Source organism: Bos grunniens, chromosome 8, assembly GCF_055505025.1.
Source record: "Bos grunniens cultivar Pamir isolate PY7600 chromosome 8, Bosgru_T2T1.0, whole genome shotgun sequence".
Taxonomy (NCBI): domain Eukaryota; kingdom Metazoa; phylum Chordata; class Mammalia; order Artiodactyla; family Bovidae; genus Bos; species Bos grunniens.
Window position 1 is genome coordinate 20581263 of NC_141172.1, and position 15404 is coordinate 20596666.

General features: G+C 37.6%; 1 long non-coding RNA gene across 5 annotated transcripts in view; it reads right to left on the minus strand.

The window, feature by feature from the left end:
- LOC147366729 (uncharacterized) overlaps positions 1-15404 on the minus strand; it is a 104960-nt gene that overhangs the window by 49375 nt on the left and 40181 nt on the right. The window lies entirely within an intron of this gene.

Sequence of the window (15404 nt, forward strand, 5' to 3'; positions counted from 1 at the left end):
TCTCAAGAGTATTCTCCAACACTACAGTTCAAAAGCATCAATTTTTCAGCACTCAGCTTTCTTCACAGTCCAACTCTCACATCCATACATGACCACTGGAAAAACCATAGCCCTGACTAGATGGACATTTGTTGGCAAAGTAATGTCTCTGCTTTTCAATATGCTATCTAGGTTGGTCATAACTTTCCTTCCAAGGAGTAAGCGTCTTTTAATTTCATGGCTGCAGTCATCATCTACAGTGATTTTGGAGCCCAGAAAAATAAAGTCTGACACTGTTTCCACTGTTTCCCCATCTATTTCCCATGAAGTGATGGGACCAGATGCCACGATCTTCGTTTTCTGAATGTTGAGCTTCAAGCCAACTTTTTCACTCTCCTCTTTCACTTTCATCAAGAGGCTTTTTAGTTCCTCTTCACTTTCTGCCATAAGAGTGGTGTCATCTGCATATCTGAGGTTATTGATATTTCTCCCAGCAATCTTGATTCCAGCTTGTGCTTCTTCCAGTCCAGTGTTTCTCATGATGTACTCTGCATATAAGTTAAATAAGCAGGGTGACAATATACAGCCTTGATGTACTATGACCTAAATCAAATACCTTACGATTATACAGTACAAGTGACAAATAGACTCAAGGGATTAGATCTGATAGAGTGCCTGAAGAACTATGGATAGAGGTTTGTGACATTGTATAGGAGGCAGTGATCAAGACCACTCCCAAGGAAAAGAAATGCAAAGAGGCAAAGTGGTTGTAAATAGCTGTGAAAAGAAGAGAAGCAAAAGGCAAAGGAGAAAAGGAAAGATATACCCATTTGAATGCAGAGCTCCAAAGAATAGCAAGGAGAGATAAGAAAGCCTTCCTCAGTGATCAATGCAAAGAAATAGAGGAAAACAATAGAATGGGAAAGACTAGAGATCTCTTCAAGAAAATTAGAGATACCAAGGGAACATTTCATGCAAAGATGGGCACAATAAAGGACAGAAATGGTAGGGACCTAACAGAAGCAAAAGCTATTAAGAAGAGGTGGCAAGAATACACAGAAGAATATACAAAAAAGATCTTCATGACCCAGATAATCACGATGGTGTGATCACTCAGCTAGAGCCAGACATCCTGGAATTGAAGTCAAGTAGACCTTAGGAAGCATCATTACAAACAAAGCTAGTGGAGGTGATGGAATTCCAATTGAGCTATTTCAAATCCTAAAAGATGATGCTGTGAAAGTGCTGCACTCAGTATGTCAGCAAATTTGGAAAACTCAGCAGTGGCCACAGGACTGGAAAAGGTCAGTTTTCATTTCAATCCCAAAGAAAGGCAATGCCAAAGAATGTTCAAACTACCACACAGTTGCACTCATCTCACATGCTAGCAAAGTAATGCTCAAAATTCTCCAAGCCAGGCTTCAGCAGTATGTGAACTGTGAAATTTCAAATGTTCAAGCTGGATTTAGAAAAGGCAGAGGAACCAGAGGTCAAATCACCAAAATCCATTGGATCATCAAAAAAGCTAGAGAGTTTCAGAAAAACATCTACTTCTGCTTTATTGACTATGCCAAAGTCTTTGACTGTGTGGATCAAACAAACTGTGGAAAATTCTTAAAGAGGTGGGAATACCAGACAACCTGCCTCCTGAGAAATCTGTATGCAGGTCAAGAAGCAACAATTAGAACTGTACATGGAACAACAGACTGGTTTCAAGTCAGGAAAGGAGTACGTCAAGTCTGTATATCGTCACCCTGCTTATTTAACTTATACGCAGAGTACATCACAAGAAACGCTGGGCTGGATGAAGCACAAGCTGGAATCAAGATTGCTGGGAGAAATATCAATAACCTCAGATATGCAAATGACACCACCCTTATGGCAGAAAGCAAAGAAGAACTAAAGAGGCTCTTGATGAAAGTAAAAGAGGAGAGTGAAAAAGTTGGCTTAAAATTGAACATTCAGAAAACTAAGATCATGGCATCTGGTCCCATCACTTCATGGCTAATAGATAGGGAAATGATGGAAACAGTGACAGACTATTTTTGGACTCCAAATTCACTGCAGATAATGACTGCAGCCATGAAATTAAAAGATGCTTGCTCCTTGGAAGAAGAGTTATGACCAACCTAGACAGCATATTAAAAAGCAGAGACATTACTTTGCCAACAAAGGTCCGTCTAGTCAAAGCTATAGTTTTTCCAGTAGTCATGTATGGATGTGAGAGCTGAACTAGAAAGAAAACTGAACACCGAAGAATTGATATTTTTGAACTGCGGTGTTGGAGAAGACTCTTGAGAGTCCCTTGGACTGCAAGAAGATCCAACCAGTCCATCCTAAAGGAAATCAGCCCTGAATATTCATTGGAAGGACTGATGCTGAAGCTGAAACTCCAATACTTTAGCCACCTAATGAGAAGAACTGACTCTTTTGAAAAGACCCTGATGCTGGGAAGGATTGAAGGCAGGAGGAGAAGGGGATGATAGAGGATATGATGGTTGGATGGCATCACCAACTCAATGGACATGAGTTTGAGCAAGCTCTGGGTTTGGTAATGGACAGGGTGGCCTGGTGTACTGCAGTCCATGGGGTCACAAAGAGTCAGAGATGACTGAGCGACTGAACTGAACCGAAACCTATGCTCCAAATCCTCTTGCCTTTTTCCTCTCTTGAAGCAACTGTCTATACACAGTCAAGTCTCCATGGCAACCTTAGCTGTTCTTTTAGAGGACAGGGGGACAGTCCAGCGGTTAAGTCCATGGGGTTTGGCATCATGTCTAGGTTTAAATTCAGGCTCCATCATGGATGTGGCCCTGGGGCAAATTGTTTTACTTCTCTGATCTTTCTGTGGTTTCTCAATCTCTAAAATGGGGATAATAACATCTTATGGAGTTGCTATTAAAATTTTTAAATGATGTGCACAATATCTTAGCATGGTGCCTAAGACATTGAGAGTCAGCACATTTTTCTTGAATCATTACTCTGATCTAGCTCAGTAAGCTGTCAAGGAGACAAATTATAGTACTTTGAAGTTGCTTTAAGGTGTAGGGAATTATTCTGATGGCTTCCATTTGCCACAGGGAAATTTATCTGGAGGTAAAGAAGCTGTTCAAAATACTTTCTCAAGAGACCTGAAATATTCAGGTTGTCCCAATTTTTTTTCCTATGTCTTAAGTCTAGTGCAAACAAAATTGCATACTATTAAATATTTAGTATTTAATATAGCCAACAAATTAATTTTAGGCCTAATTTTGTGATATTGCAGTATGGTATTATATTTGTGTGTGTGTATACATATATAGATAGATAGTGTTTAATGAATGTGCATGGTGATTTATGAGATTGTAAAGAGCTTTAACCACAATTTTGAGCAATTTACCTCATAGTAGAATTTTTTAGTGTTGTATCTTCACATTTACAGCATATGAAGGAAAACGTGTTAGATGCTCAGTTGTGTCTGACTCTTTGCGACCACATGGACTGTAGCCTGCCAGGCTCCTGTCTCCATGGGATTCTCCAGGCAAGAATACTGGAGTGGGTTGCATTCCCTTCTCAAAGGGATCTTCCCTATTCAGGGATCAAACCCCAGGCTCCCGCATTGCAGGCAGATTCTTGATGGCTGAGTCCTTATGGTTTATTTAACACCAATATCTTGGTGAAGAATACAGCCTCCAAGGGTAACATTAGTCTTTAAATGATCTACTTTTTGACCTGCACTACAGGAAAGAGCAGGGACAACCTGTGTATTTTACTACTTCCTCCATCAAAACCACAACTACCACCAGTACCCAACAATTACTGAATCTCCAACCTATTGTACTTCTTAAGCATTAACAGTTACGGAAAAAAATTGACTGATTTAATGTGACTAATTTATTTGTATATTTGCTAAGATAGTATGGTGTATCACCATTACTAATAATAAATACCTCTGCAAAAAGCAAGCCATAGATTGCTTTGGATTCAAAAGCCTGTTTCCACCACTAATTAGCAGTGTGGAGTTCAATAATCAACCAGCTCAAGCTTCAATTTCTACATCTACCAAATCTAAACAGATTCAAAACAGTGGGTACATATTATATTAGACTGCATATTTTGATAAGATAGTGTTGTGTTCTACTTATAATGAACACTAGACAGCTGATAGCTACTCTGTGCTAGAATACAATTTATTTTCAACTTAACAATTCTATTTTCCTTTTCTCTTTTTGAAAAATATACATATTTTTTCCTTTCCACTCGATCCTACAGTATTACTTGTGTTTGTAAAACCTCCTTAAATTTTTTGTGGAATTAGAAAAATGCACACACACAAGTAAATCAATAACATTTTTCTCGTTCTTCAAAAAAAAACTTTCTAAATTGAGTATTGATCTTGTGATTTCAAGATCAAGTGATTTTTCTGCACAGTGGCAGATGATTTGGTGTTTTCCAACTTGAATATAAAGTGGTATTCTCAGGAGAGGGTCAGGAGGGTGGTACGAAGAGCCTAATGAAGCAAATTCAAGCATCTTTGCCTTCAAGCCTCTTTTCCCAGCCAATACAGAAAATGCAGGTTAAAATTTTCCACTCTAACTGACTCATCTGGCAGAAAAAGTCTTCCAAGTGCCAAGAAGACTAGAAGAAAAAAAAAAAAAAAACTGGTAGTGAAAAGGGCACAGGAAGAAGAGGGAGACAGGAGAAGCATGTTATATTCCATCAAGCTATTTTTTAAAAAGAAAAGCAGTTTTGAGGATTAAAAAAGAAGATGCATTGAACTTTACAGGTTAAAACAGACCTCTGGAAATGCAATACTTCTTATAGTACATTTCACACCAAAGTATCTCTCAAATACACATCTTTTACACTTTTATAAGGAAGATAAATAATTGAATGAAGTTTAAGTATCTAGAAAGCTCATGTCAAAGAAGAATTAAAAAGCAAGATTTATGGGGTATATTATACAATTTAGCTAACCAAAAATCAATTCTTTCAGACCCACTAAATACAAGGAATTCTGCTGAAAATTCAGGTAAGAAACAAGGATGGTTTGTGCTGGGAATTCACAATATATTAGAAATTCAGGTATGCAAATAGAACATGTGTATGTTATAAGAGAATGGAAATAGCAATTATGCAAACACGGGAAATTTTTTCTAATTATTGCCAGGTTTGAACTTTTTTTCCTTCCATAAAGTGAAGGAATTGTCTTAGTCTCCTCAGGTCTCCTTCAAATTTAATATTTTGTAATATGTTTATAAAAAATATTTATTTCACTATTTTTTAGCAGAGAGATAGAAGAATTTTGCCTTTAATAAGTTAGGCACTGTACCAGAGAATGCAGAGGTTTTTGAACAAATGCCTTGATTCAGTACAACAAAAGTATTCTCACTGGAGCAACTGGAGAAACAAAAAACTATTAGCAAAAAAATATATATAAAGAAAACTGTTTTAATCTGATTTCTCCCTGCATTCATAGAATGGGTTTAATTGACACTAACACCCTTTTTCTGTGATTATTATTCCATTTGACTAACAAATATAGCAAGTATATTTGATTAAAAGTGTTTTAATCTACCACCATCACACTCCAATTTTCATAAAATAATCAGGTATGAAATCTCATCTAAATAAAGAATAAATACTAAAATATTATGATGCATATGATTAGCTACAGTTGCTCTAGGCAAAATGAAGCTTCATTTCCACTATTCTCTCTTTCCTGCCTTTTTGTTTCACATTGTGATAGGCATGGCTGTGAGAGTTGCAGAGATTAAGTAAAATAAAATTAAATGACCATGTGAAACCTTTAATAAATAATAGCTCTTGTTACTACTGCTATGGTTATTATCATTATTTATGCATTTTATTTTTTTCTGCCATTCCTCACTTTCAAAGGTAATTCCTACATGTAAAACTTCCCAAGGTATGACACGTCTAGTACTAAAAGCCCTTGAGAAAATTTGGGGATACACACACACACACACACACAAAATTCAATTTAGAAGTCATGCTTAATTTAGAAGTCATATTAGGGCTTCCCAGATGGTGCTAATGGTAAAGAACCTGCCTGCCAATGCAAGAGGCATAAGAGACATGGGTTCAATCCCTAGGTCAGGAAGATACTCTGGAGGGGAGTATGGCAACCCACTCCAGTATTCCTGCCTGGAGAATCCCATGGACAGAGGAGCCTGGCGGGCTCCAGTCCATGGGGTCACAAAGAGTCAGACACAACTGAAGCAACTTAGCTTGATATATATTAACGTACATTTGAAAATTGTACAGCTAGCACATTAACCTAGTGATTTAACAATTATTATTATTATTATTAAATTTCATTAAGTAAAAAAACAGTAGTATTTTCAGAAGCTCAATTGTACAGGTGGTATGTGGTATGTGAATACAGCAAAATTATGAAAATTATGAGCAACAACTGAAGTTTGGGAAACAATGCATAAACAAGCACTTTCACGATCTGAAGAGTGAGGAAGGAGTGTCACATTTTGAAAGAAACAAATCTCTCATATCCTAGATTACAGACCTCTTGAGGGAAAATTCAGTCTTCATCTATGTCAGTACATTAATATGTGCTCAATGACTGAAAGCTACCTAAATTGGAAGATAATTAAAACTCTGTATGTATGTCTTTGATCAGACCATTCCGCTTATTCAGATAGCTCTTACTGGAGAAAAATAAAAAGGCAGTGAATGTGGAAAGGGCTTAAACTGTGAGTCATACCTTATTCAACACCAAGGATTTCTTACTATTGAGAAAACCCATGAATAGGAGACAGTCTTTACCATTGTTTCCCTTGTGGCTCAGCTGCAATGTGGGAGACCTGGGCTCAGTCCCTGGATTGGGAAGATGCCCTGGGGAAGGGAAAGGCTACTCACTCCAGTATTTTGGCCTAGAAAATTCCATGGACTGTATAGTCCATGTGGTTGCAAAGAATCAGATACGACTTAGCGACTTTACTTTTCACTTTACCAATGTTTAAAATGCATGGGTTTAAAAAATCTTAAATTTCTAATACATGTAGGGAAACTTTTAACCACTCACTCTTCACAACATTGGAAAAGTCTAAGCACATTCAGTTCAGTTCAGTCGCTCAGTCGTGTCTGACTCTTTGCGACCCCATGGACTGCAGCTCACCAGGCCACCCTGTCCATCACCAGCTCCCGGAGCTTGCTCAAACTCATGTCCATCCTGTTGGTAATGCCATCCAACCATCTCATCCTCTGTCCTCCCCTTCTCCTCCTGCCTTCAATCTTTCCCAGCATCAGGGTCCTTTCAAATGAATCAGTTCTTCGCATCAGGTGGCCAAAGTATTGGAGTTTCAGGTTCAGCATCAGTCCTTCCAATGAATATTCAGGACTGATTTCCTTTAGGATGGACTGGTTTGAAAAGTCTAAGTACATAGTAGCATTCAATAATTTTTTGTTGAATGAATGATTAATGTGGATATTATACCAACAAATAACCTAAGGCTTCATAATCATAATGCAGACCTGATAGCCCTGCACAATTGGTCAGGGAGGAAGCTAAAACTGAAAGAAACAGGCTGAATTAAAACCCCTATATAAAGAGTGTTATAATAGTATTACAATGACAGCCTATTAATAGGAATAGCATAAAAACTCTATTGTAAATAGATTTTCAAAGCATGTATACATGTCGTAAGAAAGGCAACACATTACCCAACCATAAATACTATAATTCAATGGATTAGGGGAGTTTAAACATATCATTTAACATCAATCCTTATATGCTTATGCAACAAAAGAGACTTCAGAGACTCTTGCTGAAACATAAGGGCTTTTTGAGAAGTTCAATCATACCTCTTTTCTATTCTTTAACATGATAAGGTCAAAGTGAATATCATAGTAAAATTCTTTAATCTTACTACTGGGTCTGAGTACTTGTGGGACAACATATGGAAGACACTCAAAAACAGTGTGGGTGGAGCTTGAGAGCGGTGCTTCCAGCAGCAGCCTCTGAGTATAGAAGGAAAGGTAGGGCTTACCCTGAATGCACAGTGGAACGGAAAAACAGGTTCCCATATCTGTAAATTTAATGAGTTCCCATCTATAAATACACTTCTATGCCATACCTTTGTGCACTTTCTGCTTTTTAAAAGACTTGAATTATTATTTTTCACTGAGTATTGCAATTATTAATTTATAAGTCCTTAAAGGCAGGAAATGTCTGATTTTATATATATATGTGTATGTACATATATATATATTATATTTCTAGAGCCTAGATCAGTGCCTGACACATTATAGATTCTTAGTAAATATTTGTTGGATGAATGAATGCATGCATTTGTAAATGAGTGCTTCAGTCCCTAGACAGTTGGCAGAAGAAAGGGTTTGGGAGAGGAAATAGGAAAGAGAATTTCTGAAATCCAGAGTCAGTCCATTTATTTCATGTCTTCTTCCGCCTACCAGGCCTGGCAATGAGAGAGCCAAGCAGTGATCTCACCTGCAGAACCTGCTGGGCTAGTCCAGTCAGCAAGTGAGGAGAGTCCAACCACTCATGTCAAACACAGTAAACTTGGCTCATAGATTACCAGAAGTACAGTGTGACTGCTCTCTTCCCTCAAATCTGCCCTGCTAGGCTAGATCTAATTATCCACCATGGAATTTGGCCAGCTACACTGAGATTATGGTATGTTGAGAAATTTGAACTTTAACCATACATAAAAAAAAGCATGGGGATCAGGGTCATTGCTTCTGAGTGATTTTTGAGTTTTTTTCAAACAGAAAACAGTTGCTTTGGAGCCTGTGAGTTTAAGTCAAATTGAACCAATTTTTGAATGTAAATTGTCCTCAGATGTCTTTATTAAAATCGCTCAAATTTATTGAATAACAATATCTGGGTATTATTTCTAAATATAAATAACTAAATAAAATACAGCACCCTTTATTAATCATCATAAAAAAAAAAACCATTGTTAGGTAGAGAGAATGATACAAAATAAGTAAGATATAGTCTCTGGTGCTGCCTTTTTCAGTTAGATTTCAACTGAAGTAAGTTCAAAACCCTAAGAAAACGCTTTCCTTCCTGCCTGAGCAGAAGGTGCAGAAAGGTTAAGTCTTGCCAGTCTACAACAGAAAGTCATCATGCACTCATCACATGTCCCTGCAGCAGAATTAAACAAATTTTATTTAATGTTTCTTAATGTTTCTCTTTAAGAAAATCCCCTTGGTAAACACAATTTGTCTCAGGGTTGTGCTGGTGTGATATTCTCAAGTTTTCTGGGTATAGCTGGGCAAAGTCCTCTCCATAAACAAACTGGAGGTTGATCAGAGTTTTCTTTACTTTGAAAAATGGTTCCCAGTAGAATCTCAACAGCTAGACAATTTCTACAATTACACTTTTGTTCACCTTAGATGCAGCTCCTCCAGATGATACCTGTTTTCAGATATACAAATAACATTTTTTCTCCTCACTACTTCAGAACTAATTCAGAGGTTTTCATTTTCTCTCTTTTCCTTTCCTCCCAATATATCCATTTTCTCCTTTGCAGCAATGGACACCACTTCACAACAGGCCTTCTCCTTATCTCTGTTTTATCTCTTGTAAGGCCAGCCTTTCTAGTACATTGTTTTCTGTTGTCATGAGAATTTCTGCCTTGCCTTGAGAGTTATTTAATGACAAGGAGGGAATGGAGTAAAACCACAGAAGTGACTAAGAAAAGTCAGAGAAAGCAAAGCCAGTTCTACTGGCGATGAGAAATCATAGAAAATATGCCGAGTTGACCTCAAAAACCTAGGGACTGGTTCCAGCACCAAGGATTATCTGGTGCCAGAATTGAATTCGGGGAACCTCTTGTATTTCAGTTTCCACATCTACATAATCAGCATGGCCTGTCTACTTGACAGAAATGATAACAACATTGAATCAGACAGCAAAAGAGTTTGATGTTTTATTCATTTATAAAGTGTATATCTCTGTATTACATGAGATGTGGTTTTTAATGATATTAGATACCGAGCTCCAAAGGGGGTGATCATGCACACCAACTGTCACAGCCTTCTATTTACTTTGACCTAGACTGGACTAACTCAGGGATATTTAGGAGTTGATTACTTGGAATGAACAAGGAATATATATATATATATATATATATGACCAATATATATGAGCAATCCTACCATCTATATTCTGACTAATTGGTTGACTTCATCAAGCTTCTCCCAGCTTGCTTTCTCCAATGCTGGCCATGATCTCCTTTTCAACCCATAAGCACTGCCCACACCCCAGATACAATCTGATAGTTTGTGAGCATCTGGATTGGACTAGAATCGAGCAGGGTGATGTCACTCTGGAGTCACACTGGCACTATAATGAAACAGCTGTAACACTTTAAACTTGTTATTTAATTTCTCTTAGGCTACATTTCCTAATTTGTACAGAGAAGCCACTAATATCTACACTGTAAATATTACAGTGGGATGAGTAAAAACCAATAAAAATATCCCAAGAGCTAAAAGTAACATATCACAAATATGATATTTGGGGTTATCCAGATATTTGAGTTATAGTCTTAAAAATATAAGATTTTAAAAAGAAGCAGCCATGCAATTAAAGTAAGATGCACTTTGTGGTTTCTTTGAGCTCATAACTCTTTAGAAGTTTATCAAATATGTACTGTCACAATAATTAAGCCTGCTGCTGCTAAGTCGCTTCAGTCGTGTCCAACCCTGTGCGACCCCATAGATGGCAGCCCACCAGGCTCCCCCGTCCCTGGGATTCTCCAGGCAAGAACACTGGAGTGGGTTGCCATTTCCTTCTCCAATGCATGAAAGTGAAAAGCGAAAGTGAAGTCGCTCAGTCGTGTATGACTCTTCGCGACCCCATGGACTGCAGCCCACCAGGCTCCTCTGTCCATGGGATTTTCCAGGCAAGAGCACTGGAGTGGGGTGCCATTATTAAGCCTAGTAGATACTTATTTTTTGATAATTAAATGAGTAAATAATTAAGGAATGAATTCTGCTGAAGTTGTTTGCAGGACTGTTGTTTCATATCTCTCCTCTAGGTGGCAAACTATTACCTCCTACAGTGTATTGCATTTCTTTGTCTCAACAATTGACATGAAAATTGTACTTTAAAAAGTACACAATTTTATGTCTGTCCTAGTGTAGAAGTACACAATCATAAATCTATTTCCTTCTAAAGTTATCTCTTTGTACATTGCTAAGCTTTTTGTCCCCAAAAAATTGTTTCTAGAAAATCACTCAGAAATATGATTAAGTACTATAAAGAAATTGAGCTGTGCAAGAAACTTTTCAAAGCACTTGTACAAGATTGTTTTGGGTACTTTCAATTTCATGGAGTACTTACACTTAGGAAAACATTGTTTGTCCAAAGTTCATTATTATTTTTCTAGGGAATGCTTTTTCCCCTAAATAAGAAAAAATTAATAAAAGTAATTCTACTAAAAATGACTTTTTTAAAACTAAGCTCCAAATATATGTTTTTTTCTTCTAGATTCATTGTGACAGGAACAGATAAAATTAAGAACTGAATGTAGTATCCTGTAAATTGAATACAGAACAATTAGATAAGTTCATCCAAATACTTTAATTTTTCTTAAATCCAGGATATGAGTTCCCCAAATGATTTAAATACTGTTCCCCAAAGTCCACTCCCCTTTATAATCACATAGTCTATATTTTCTTACACAAGAAATACAACTGGAAAATATGTTGGATTGCCAGGAAATCTCAAAGGCAAAGCTAAAAGCCACCTGGGAGCACACCAAACGGGAACAGCAGGAACTGAAGATGCCCGTCTGTTTCTAGTACAGGGGAGGGGATAAGTAAAAAGAACAATGACATGTTATAGCCCAGGAGCTAAAATTAAATGCATGTAAACAATTCCTGTTGAAACTAGAAGCCAATGTAGATTAGGCAAACCAGGTGAAGAGTTCTTTCCTGCCAAAACACGCCAGGATAAGAGTCACCAAGCATTGAGACATGGCCAGTATAGAAGTGAGGTTAATTCTGGAAAGCCACAGGGGATTCTGAGCTATATGTAGCAGCTCTTAAATTCTACATTAAAGTGTAGTGTGTACCAAAAAGTCGTATTTCTTCTTTATCCCACCCAAAAACCTGAAAGCTGTTCAGATATGGAAATCTGAATGAGAATTTCTATCTGAGTATAATTATTTCCCTGGGGCTTTCCTAGTGACTCAAGTGGTAAAGAATCCTCCTGCAGTGCAGGAGACCAGGGTTCAATTCCTGGGTTGGGAAGATCCCCTGGAGAAGGAAAATGGCAACCCACTCCAGTATTCTTGCCTGGGAAATCTCATGGAATGGAGGCCTAGCAGACTACATACAGTCCGTAGGGTCGCAAGAGTCAGGCATGACTTAGCGACTAAACCACCATAAGTATTTCTCTAACACACATTTCTTGAGTAACCACTCTGGGCCAGGCCCTGTGGTCAAAAGTTTCAAAACTACAAAGATGATAAGGTATGGTCCCTACCCTTAGAGGAGTGAGGAAGACAGGGACATGTACACAAGTAGTTTTATGAGCTCTATCAAGAGAAAGGGACAGCAAGTAGGCACTAAGGCCAAATCAGTATGTTCATGTGAAAATATGTAAGAGTCACCTTTAAATCCCATCCCATAGATGAGTTAGTGGCAAGTTGCCTGACCAGAGTCCAACCATAGTATTAGGTTTTGCTGGAGTTTGAATTAAACCTACACTGCTGGGTCTTTAATGCAGCTAAATTGTGGCATAGACCTGGAAATAGATAGATATATATAAAACATCTTTCTAAAAGCAATTTGGGCTTTTTTCATAAGATTATTCTCAAAGGCATGCAAGAAGCCAGGAGCTATGGAAGAAAACACCACCCATGAAATTAGCATACGATTTCTAACTTTGCATGAGTACACAAGTGTAAACCTTTCTAAGTAAAATAGGAAACAAGCTAAGAACCCATTAATAAGGGAGTGTAAATAAATTATAGAATATCTCATACAGTGTTGTTAAAAGAATGAGGTAGCTTAGCATACAGACATGTCCACGTGTATAGAAGTGAAAGAAAACAATCAGGAGCAAACAGTCTAGGCTAAAACTTTTTTTGTTATTTGATTCAACTTAAACACCTTTTCTAAAGATTAAGCAAAAGCAGAAAAAGGCATAAATATGTAAATAAAGTATGAAATATTATGCATTCTTTACTTATCACTATCATGTTTTACTTTCAAAATTACAAATACTTAGAGTAAATTTTTAATAAAAAAATTTTTTGAGTGTTTGGATTATATTACCTACCAAAAATAATTTTGTTTTAAAGTACAGTGTGTGAAAACTTTTAACATTATCCTTAAGTATTACTAGGTTGTTTTAGACACTTTCTCTGGAGTCACTTTTGCAAGCTTTATCTCTATTAATGTTTAAAGCCTTCAATCTAATTAACCCATGCACACTATAATTTTAATTCAAAAAGAAAAGTGAACTTTGACCCAACTTCAGATGTTAAGTGTGTATCTAGCCTCCATACCAGCCCATAGCATATTTGTTATCATTTGTCTTTACTCTTCATTATAAGAAAGGTAAACAAAAAGGAGAGAACGGGGAAAAGGTCAAGAAAAAAAACAGAAAAGAATTGATTATCCTTTCAATAATGGGAACTGAAAGTCATCTGTTAAATATAGCCCCTACATTCATGGTGATTCAACATCCCAGGCTCCATTCTATGATTTCTGCCTTACTGTACAATTTTCTCCTTTGACAAAAAATTCTCTTTGAGTATTGCGATGACTCAAGACCCTCAGCTGTGATCACCACTTTTTCTCCTTCTAGGGAAATTCGCAAAGATAAAAAGCCAGAGTCTCACTTTTATGAGCCAAATTCACCTCTAGAAATGAGGCTGCATGCCACAGAGAGAAAGCCAGTACAGCATGTGTACAGGATGTGGGATCCAGCCCAGCAGCTCAAATCAGTCAATGATGTTTCACGGAGAAGACAAAGGCAAATACACAGAGAAGCAGCCACTTGGTTAGCGTCCACGTTACACAAGCAGAACAGGCATATCCACCCTCCCTTGGTGCCACAGCCCAAGCCAGACACACCCAGACTCTCCCACTCACAGCCACCAGGGCTGGTCTGAGTTCAGCCACTAGAAGCCTGCAGCACAAGGAGAGCTGAGAGCTATGTTTGGTGTCAATTGACATATACATGATTACCCAACAGGGAAAATAAAGGGGAAAAAGCACATCTACACCCATTCCTATACAATTGTTTTCAAAGATCTTGAGGCAGAGAAACTAGAACTAAGAGAGAATGGTATTAGCTCAGTAAGTATGAAATAAGCACCAGCACTCTCTTAAGCAACATTCCAGTTCCAGTAGAAGAATTTTCAATGGTGAACAAGCAAAACACAGTTCCAACTGCCCTCAACAGCATTTATTGGTTTGCTGTAAATACATTAGTTAGACTGCTGAAACAACTGGGAAAAAAAAAAAAAAAACTAAGAGAAATTAAAATAATAATACTGTGATGATAATAATTATAGTTACCATTTATTAAGCAGTTATTAGGTGCCAGTTTGCTGTATTTAGCTACGTGGCTTAATCTTCATAATAGTCTGTGAAGTAGGTTTTATTTTTCCAATTTTACAGATAAGAAAGCTACATCAAATCTAAATTAAATATCTTTCCCAAGAATACTGCTGCTGCTGCTGTTAAGTCACTTCAGTCATGTCCAACTCTGTGCAACCCCATAGACAGCTGCCCACCAGGCTTCCCCATCCCTGGGATTCTCCAGGCAAGAATACTGGAGTGGGTTGCCATGTCCTTTTCCAATGCATGAAAGTGAAAAGTGAAAATGAAGTCACTCAGTCGTGTCTGACTCTTAGCGACCCCATGGACTGCAGCCTACCAGGCTCCTCCACCGTGCGATTTTCCAGGCAAGAGTACTGGAGTGGGGTGCCATTGCCTTCTCCCCCTAGTTAGAGTGAAAGAGCCATACTCAGATTCCCCCTGAACTGTCTCCACTACACCAGGAGTCAGCAACCTGTGACCCTTCTGTCCAATCTGTCCTGCTGTCTGTTTTTTGTAGATAAAGCTATACTGAAATGCAAACATTCTCATTCATTTCTGTATTATTTATGGTTGCTTTGGTGCTGTAACAGCAAAATTGAGTATCTGGCCCACAAAGGGTAAAGAGTTTACTATTTGGCCTTTAAGAGAACAATTTGGCCAACTTCTGCAATGCAGTATGCCATTAAGTATTTTTAAAAGGTTGAGTATAATAAATACTTTTGGAGAATTATGAAATTCTAAGAAATGGGAGTATACTGCAATCAATTTAGGGCATTCTGCCTGTGCATAGATCTTTCTTCCACTCCTTAAAAACTCAGTTGGGGAAAGCATATTTGTGTTTCCAAAATTTAGAACCTGAATTTTATCAAGAAATTCTTTCA